A 7,228-nucleotide genomic window follows, 5' to 3' on the forward strand; every position below is an offset into this window, starting at 1 on the left:
ATATATATATATATATATATATATATACATATATATATATGTGTGTGTGTGTGTGTGTGTGTGTGTGTGTGTGTGTGTGTGTGTGTTAGGCTGGTTGAGGCAAATTGATGCAGAGTTAGTTTTATTTGGCAATGAATGTTGGGGGCCAGTTGTTATGGTATTGCTCGCGTTAAGGGCGAGAAATGGAGGAGGGGACGAGACGGCGAGGGAGGTGACGACTGTGCGTTTCGGGTCGTGTCCCAACTTGGTCTGCTTGCGGGGGAGCGGGGGAGGCGAGAAAACAAGGAGCAGCGATCCAGGCTCACGTATGATGCTTCAAGGCGATCTGCATTTTTGGCGTTCGTCCAGCCTTAATTCACGTGAGGTCAAGCGTGATGCGTGGGAAGTCGGAGGCAAAACGTTGTAACGCTGGTGACTCACGAAGACAGAGGGTATGCGTTCCTACCTATCATCCCACGCTGAGAAATTGTGGGGTGCGTTCGAGTTATTTCTGGACAAGTTGAACCAATTATCCCCCAACATCAAATTCAAAACAGAATGGGAAGGTCAACAGACCCCTTTCTTAGACGTCTTGATTAGAAGGATTGACGGAGAATTATTTCTTACAGTTTATAGGAAACCCACCCATTCGGGTAGTTATCTCCATTTTTTCAGCAACTCTCCCGACAAAGTCAAGAAGAGTGTTTCCCTCGGCCTTTTTCTGAGAGCTTTCAGGATTTGTAGTCCTAGATTCTTGGACCGGGAGGTTGACCTCATCAAAAGGCAACTTTTGAAGTTGGCATGCCCGTCCTGGTTCCTGGATCAAGCCCTCAGCAAGGCTAGAGCCAGCCACCATAAAACTTCAGTTCCCACTACACAACCCTCTTTCAAAGATGTTTAGAAAATTTCCTATTGTAACTCCATCAATCCTTCTTTTAAATTAATTTCTAACAAGCGTCTCACAGTTGCCTATCATTACCCTAACATTGTACACAGACAAATTGTTAACGTTCATCAAAGGTTAAGGGTAAGGGAAACTGAGGCCCCAGGAGTGTATAGCCTTCCTTGTAAAGATTGTGATTTAGCGTACCTTGGTCAGACCGGCAGGGATTTTAATACCAGATTAACGGAGCACAAAAGATCCATTAGGTATGCCCAGGAAATTTCCACTATTCCAACATGTAAGTACTAAAAATCATAGTCTTGGCTGGGACAAGGCCAAAATTTTGTTTAAGTCCAACTGCAACTTTAGAAGAAAAATTGTTGAATCCGCCTTAATCGAAAAATGTCGGAACTTGAAAATGTCCAAAGGTCAATGGTCCCCAGACATAATCTCACGTCTAGCTGTGAGCCGTTTGGTTAAAAATTTTCACCCTCCTGACCAATCTTGACCCCGCTTCCCTTCTGACCTCATACCTCCACCCACACATCACCACCTCTCTGACTCCGCCCTGCGCGACGGATTTTAATTTTTTTTAGCCCTGTTTCTTCCCCTTCTACTCATATCTTAATTGTATTTATGTCTCTACAAATTCTTGTAACTTGTACTTTCCTGAAGAAGACTATAGCTATTAGCCGAAATATGGAAGTTATACTTTCTTTTAAGTTTCATTTGATTCCGACTGTGGGTTCTTCGTGATTATAATATATATATATATATATATATATATATATATATATATGTATATATATATATATATATATACATATGTATATATATGTATACATATATACGTATATATATATACGTATATATATAAACACACACACACACACACACACACACACACACACACACACACATACATCTTCAAGGATTACGATAGAATTCTATTATAATCTTTGAATATGTGAAAATATCGCGAAAGCGCTCGGATTCCAAGAATTTTTCTTTTCCTTGTGGTGTTCAGCATATCGGTGTAGTCACGTGTATTTTGTGATACTTGTGCATATATATATATATATATATATATATATATATATACACGTGTGTGCGGGTGTTTACACACACACACACACACACACACACACACACACACACACACACACACACACACACACACACATATATATATATATATATACATATATATATATATATACATATATATATATATATATATATATATATATATATATATACAAATACATATATGACTTTAGAAGTTCTGCCAAGGGACTCGAACCTTGACCTGTGCGTACATAATCACGAAGTCACAGGTCAGGGTTCGAATATCTTGGCAGAGCTTCTAAAAATGTTCAATCTGTCAATGTGTGTGTGTGTGTGTGTGTGTGTGTGTGTGTGTGTACTATACTGTATATATTCATATTATATATGGTGATGTCCCTTTAAATGGGAAGGCATCTGTAATAGAGTAAGATAGTATATATTGTAGAGTGATAGGAAAAGTAAATAGATACATAGATAGATAAACAGACAATTAAGAGATGTTACAAGAGCATATCATGTAACCTTTCCCAGACTGAGAATATAATAATACATTCAGCACTTTAACCCAAGGTTTGGACTAGAATAGTAATATCAAGAGAATAGGAGACTGGGTGCTCGGTCTTGCCGATGTTATTTTGTTTTATTCATAAACTCCATCGTTCATGTCGACTGCAACATATTCTGTTTTGTCGTGTAAGCCGAGCGAAGAAAAAATATAAACTTTTTTTTGCAAAGTGTGTTTTATTAAATTTCACCCCACCATCTCTCAACACACTTTTTGTTGGGGGATAGACCTACACAGATTTTCTGAATGCATGACACAGAACCTTGTGCAGTGAATGCAAACGTCTATTGAAGAACGTTTAAGAATGAGTCAGATTAAAGGCATATGTGGCTTGGGGGGACGTTCACAGGAATTCACACTGCAGTTAGGAAGATTGGTTGACAGGCCTACGTCACGCGTTGCTATTCAGTACAAAGTAATATCTATTTAAGACATAAGAACATAAGAATAAAGGAGACTGCAAGAGACCATAAGGCCTACACTAGGCAGCTCCATATTTGAATGGATGTCGTACCAAGTTTAACTAAAGCAGTAATAAGTATCAGATCTGGTACATTGGTATCGAAACTGGCACCTCTAGCGTGTGATCATTTCCTTGTGTGCAAAGGGGAGAGATGTTTAGGGCAGAGAAAATCCTGTGAGAACATAGAGGAAGGAGTTAATTTCTTCCCTTTGTTAAGCCTATATTTGAGGGGTAGAAAGGTGTTCAGGGGAGAGCAACTTCTGAAAGCAAAGACGTTGTTGTTATAGTTTAAGGTAAGGGGCAGAGAGAAGTTTTGATGAGAGAAATTCTTGAAAGGAAAGATAGAAGGAGGAGGAGGAGGAGAATAGATGACGGGGTCGATCCCTCTTTTTTTTTTTTATCAATAAGAGGGCGTTCACCTCTTTCTCTATTTTTTCTGGTGATACATAAAAGATAAAAAGGAGAGTGAGTTACAAGATGCCATTAGTGTACAGAGATAAGAATCATATGAATGATAAACCACTTGAGGATCGTCTTCCGTATTTCTACAATGGTATGAAACGCGTTTTGAGGGCAGGAGTTTCCAATACTGACAAAAAGGGGTAACTTTGAAATGTGAAAACCATTAATATTTAGAATGGATTTACCTACCAGAAAACACAAACATATGTATAGAACACAAAAATAAAATCTATCAATTAATTAGAAGTACACTTGATACAACCTGCAGTAAGATACACATCTAATGCAATGTAATTTAGTTCAAATTCTCATCGATTTTTCATAGCCTTAGAAAATATTTTAATTTTTATTAAAATAAAAAAGTAGATTTAGTTGTAGACTGTGCATATATAAACAGTCCACCTAACTATGAAAATATGCGAGCAAGTGGGTTTGCCCCACATCTATCTTATCTCTAGCTTCCTACCACTTCATTTTTTCCTTCCACTAAACCCCCAATCCCCCCTCCTTCCCTCTCACCCATCTTATCTATCCTCTAACTAACATGTATATAGGCGACTTTGTCACGTATATAATTCAGTGAAGTTGAGAAATGATTAGGGTTGGGATGCGCATCCTTGAGATATTAATGTAGTTCAGGGGTTCTTAACCTTTTTTCTCCAATTCCCCACTTTTTAGTGAGCCAACTCTCCATTTCCCACCACAGCATCGGTCTTGGACTAATTCGATTTTAACCCATGCAGTGTTTAGTACGTAAATATACGCTTTTTTTTGTGTGTGCTATTTTACGACCCTTAATTTTTGTTTGCATATATTAGATTTTTTACTAACAGTTATCACATTCCCCACTTGGCAACTCCGTCATTTCCCACCAGTGGGGAATCCCCACAGGTTAAGAACCACTGATGTAGTTGATGCATCTACGTCTTTGTTATATGTGAAGTTTTCTTTAATTGCATTTGTATAGTGATTGTCTCTACTACTTTAATTGTTTGGCTTCTTTTGATTTGTTGACGAATGTATAATTTTGTGTGTGAGTCGTGAGTTCACAGTTCTGTTGTGTTTTGTTTTCTCTGACCGTAGTATAGTCACCAAAGGCTGATGGTGTGGTCAAAGTTGTATCTTATATCAAAGCAACATGTGTGGAGTGTTCGTGTAAAAACGCTTGCAACCCTGCGAGTTTGTTTGTGAGTACATTTCTATTTATTTGTAGTTTGTTCAGATTAGGTTTGTTTTTAGTTGAAGGTCTAAGGGTGTGCTGGTAACTGGTGCAGTTTGCTATGAATTGATTTGTTCTGGTAAATGTGGAGCATTCAAAGTGAACCAATGAATGGCAGTTGTTGCGGAGCATGGATACATGTATACATATGATGTGTCTTTAGTATTTAATCCTATTGAAAAGACCTGAGTATACTTCGAACTTACCAGTTCACAAAAGATATTGGAGAACAAATGCCGGTGTACTGTTTTTATTTTATCGGGAAAATAAAAGTGTATTGGATGGATGGAAATTCGAATGTTTTGAAAGATGAATGAAACTTGAGTCTGCCCCGGGACCCACGTTTTGACGTCACCCTTGGGACCACACTGTCGGGCGGAAGTCGGGAGAAATTGAGTTTCTCTGGGCGATGTTTCCGCTGTGAGGGCAAAGTGTCTTTTGGGATTTCTTCCCACATCACTTCGATGCCTTCAGTTGAAGGTGTGGAATGTCGGCAATTTACATATATGTGTGTGTTAATATGTGTAATCAGTTTTCAAAACAAGGGAATTGAGAAGTGGAATTCACTCCAAACAATGTGGTAAACACAGTAAGCAAACAAAATCTGAATCAAAGGTAAACGAAGGCACCCTAAATATAAAAAGCGTTGTAAAATAAATATAAGACGCCAAGAGTAACCCTCTCTGCCTAAGACGACACACATAGTCATAAACGGAGAAGTGAAACTTCCTCTTATCTTTTTTTTTCTTTTCTTTTTTGCAACAGACATAGACTACTTGTGTCTGCGTTTACATAGGTTTCTAGTCGACCACAGAACCACTGATGGGAGCCTACACGTAGCAGTCCTGCAGGACAGACGATTTTTTTTTTTTTTTTAATCTTATTTGATTCTAATCTCTTTATATGGGCACGCTTCATTTGGAAGGAACGATGAAATTGTTTATACACAGAAGCAAATTGGAGGGATGATATAAAAGAAAAAAAAAAACAATTGATGGGGTAGATCAGGGGTTCTTAACCTTTTTTTCTCCAATTCCCCACTTTTAAGTGAGCCAACTCTCCATTTCCCACCACAGCATCGGTCTTTGACAAATTCGATTTTAACCCATGCAGTGTTGACATTTCTAACACCAGAAACAAACAAAAAGAAACAAAAACACATCGATAAAAAAAAGACAGTGGTTCTTCTGTCCGACCGGTCATTCCCCACTTGGCAACTCCGCCATTCCCCACCAGTGGGGAATTCCCCACAGGTTAAGAACCACAGGGGTAGATCATCATTCATAGTGACAGTGTTCTCGAAAACGAAGGAAAAAAAATGGAGTTAACTCGGTCGGTCTCGAAGATCTAGGTGAGCTGGTGTTTGCGGGAAGGGAATATATATATATATATATATATATATATATATATATATATATATATACTGTTTTTTCACGTTTTCACCCAGCAAATATTTTATTTGTCAGTGATATAGGAAACAGTCTTTTCTACACTTAAAAAACCCGTTAGCCATCTCTCCTTTATTTCGGGGTCTCTCCCGATATGCTACCTTCATTCATCCATATTTAGTTTTTAATTCTTAGTCACACTTTATTCCAAAGTCCCCATTTACGACAATCTTTATCAGATTACAACTTAGGCTAAGAAAAATATAGTTTTTAATTTTTACTTAAATATTCAATGCTTTGAATATTGGCATGGTTTAAAAAAAATATATCTTTTTGAGCGAATAAGTGTTGTGCCCCTCTTTCTCAAAAGTTCATTCAATGATTCTTGTCATCTTATTGCAGCTAATTTGAATCTTTTTAAATATATTCTAAGGTATATTCCACTACAGTCCATTGCGATAATCTAGACGTAATAGAATATTTCCCTTGAGTTACCAGAAACTTCTGTCACGGAGAACCGCGGCAGAATTAAAAAAAAAAAAAAAAAATTGTCGTATATATATATATCAACAATTCTTCAGATGTTAGAGACTGCCACACACTTTCTGGAGTAAGCGATCATTATTCCACTACTCCTTGACTGCCAATGGTCCAAACCGAAGGATGAGGAGTTGTACTGGGCTGCAGGTTAGTCGTCTGGTAGAACATGGGACCTGTGGGTATGTGGGTCCTAGTCCACTTTCCATTTTTTTTTAGTTGAAAGGAAACTCGACCTTCTGTACTGCCTTTATTCTTCCAAAAACTTCCCAACCGGGGAAGGGAGGGAATTGAGAACTTGCGTCCCATCCGGTCTTCCAGACCGGTTCACTGGTTTCCAAGACCAGTTCCGAGACTAGTTCTGGTTTCCCAGACTGGTTCCCTGTAAGATTACAATTTCCTCAGAAAAAAATACCACATCAATAGGAAAATGGAGTAGGGTATCTGAAAGACTCATGAGGCAGAAGAAATCCTTACTAGACTATAGAGAGGTAACATGAGGTTAATATGCCTCTTCCTGTAATATAACAGGATAGGCCTCTTCAGATATCTTTAAATTACCCTACTTAAAGTTTACAAATGATTTTAGGTTATTCTATACTAGGTTAGGTGAGGCTAACCCCCTAAACGGAAGTCATTTCGTGACCCCTTTATACAATAAAAG

This window comes from Oratosquilla oratoria, chromosome 3 (genome assembly GCF_046742065.1).
Source record: "Oratosquilla oratoria isolate Oo_2021 chromosome 3, ASM4674206v1, whole genome shotgun sequence".
NCBI lineage: Eukaryota > Metazoa > Arthropoda > Malacostraca > Stomatopoda > Squillidae > Oratosquilla > Oratosquilla oratoria.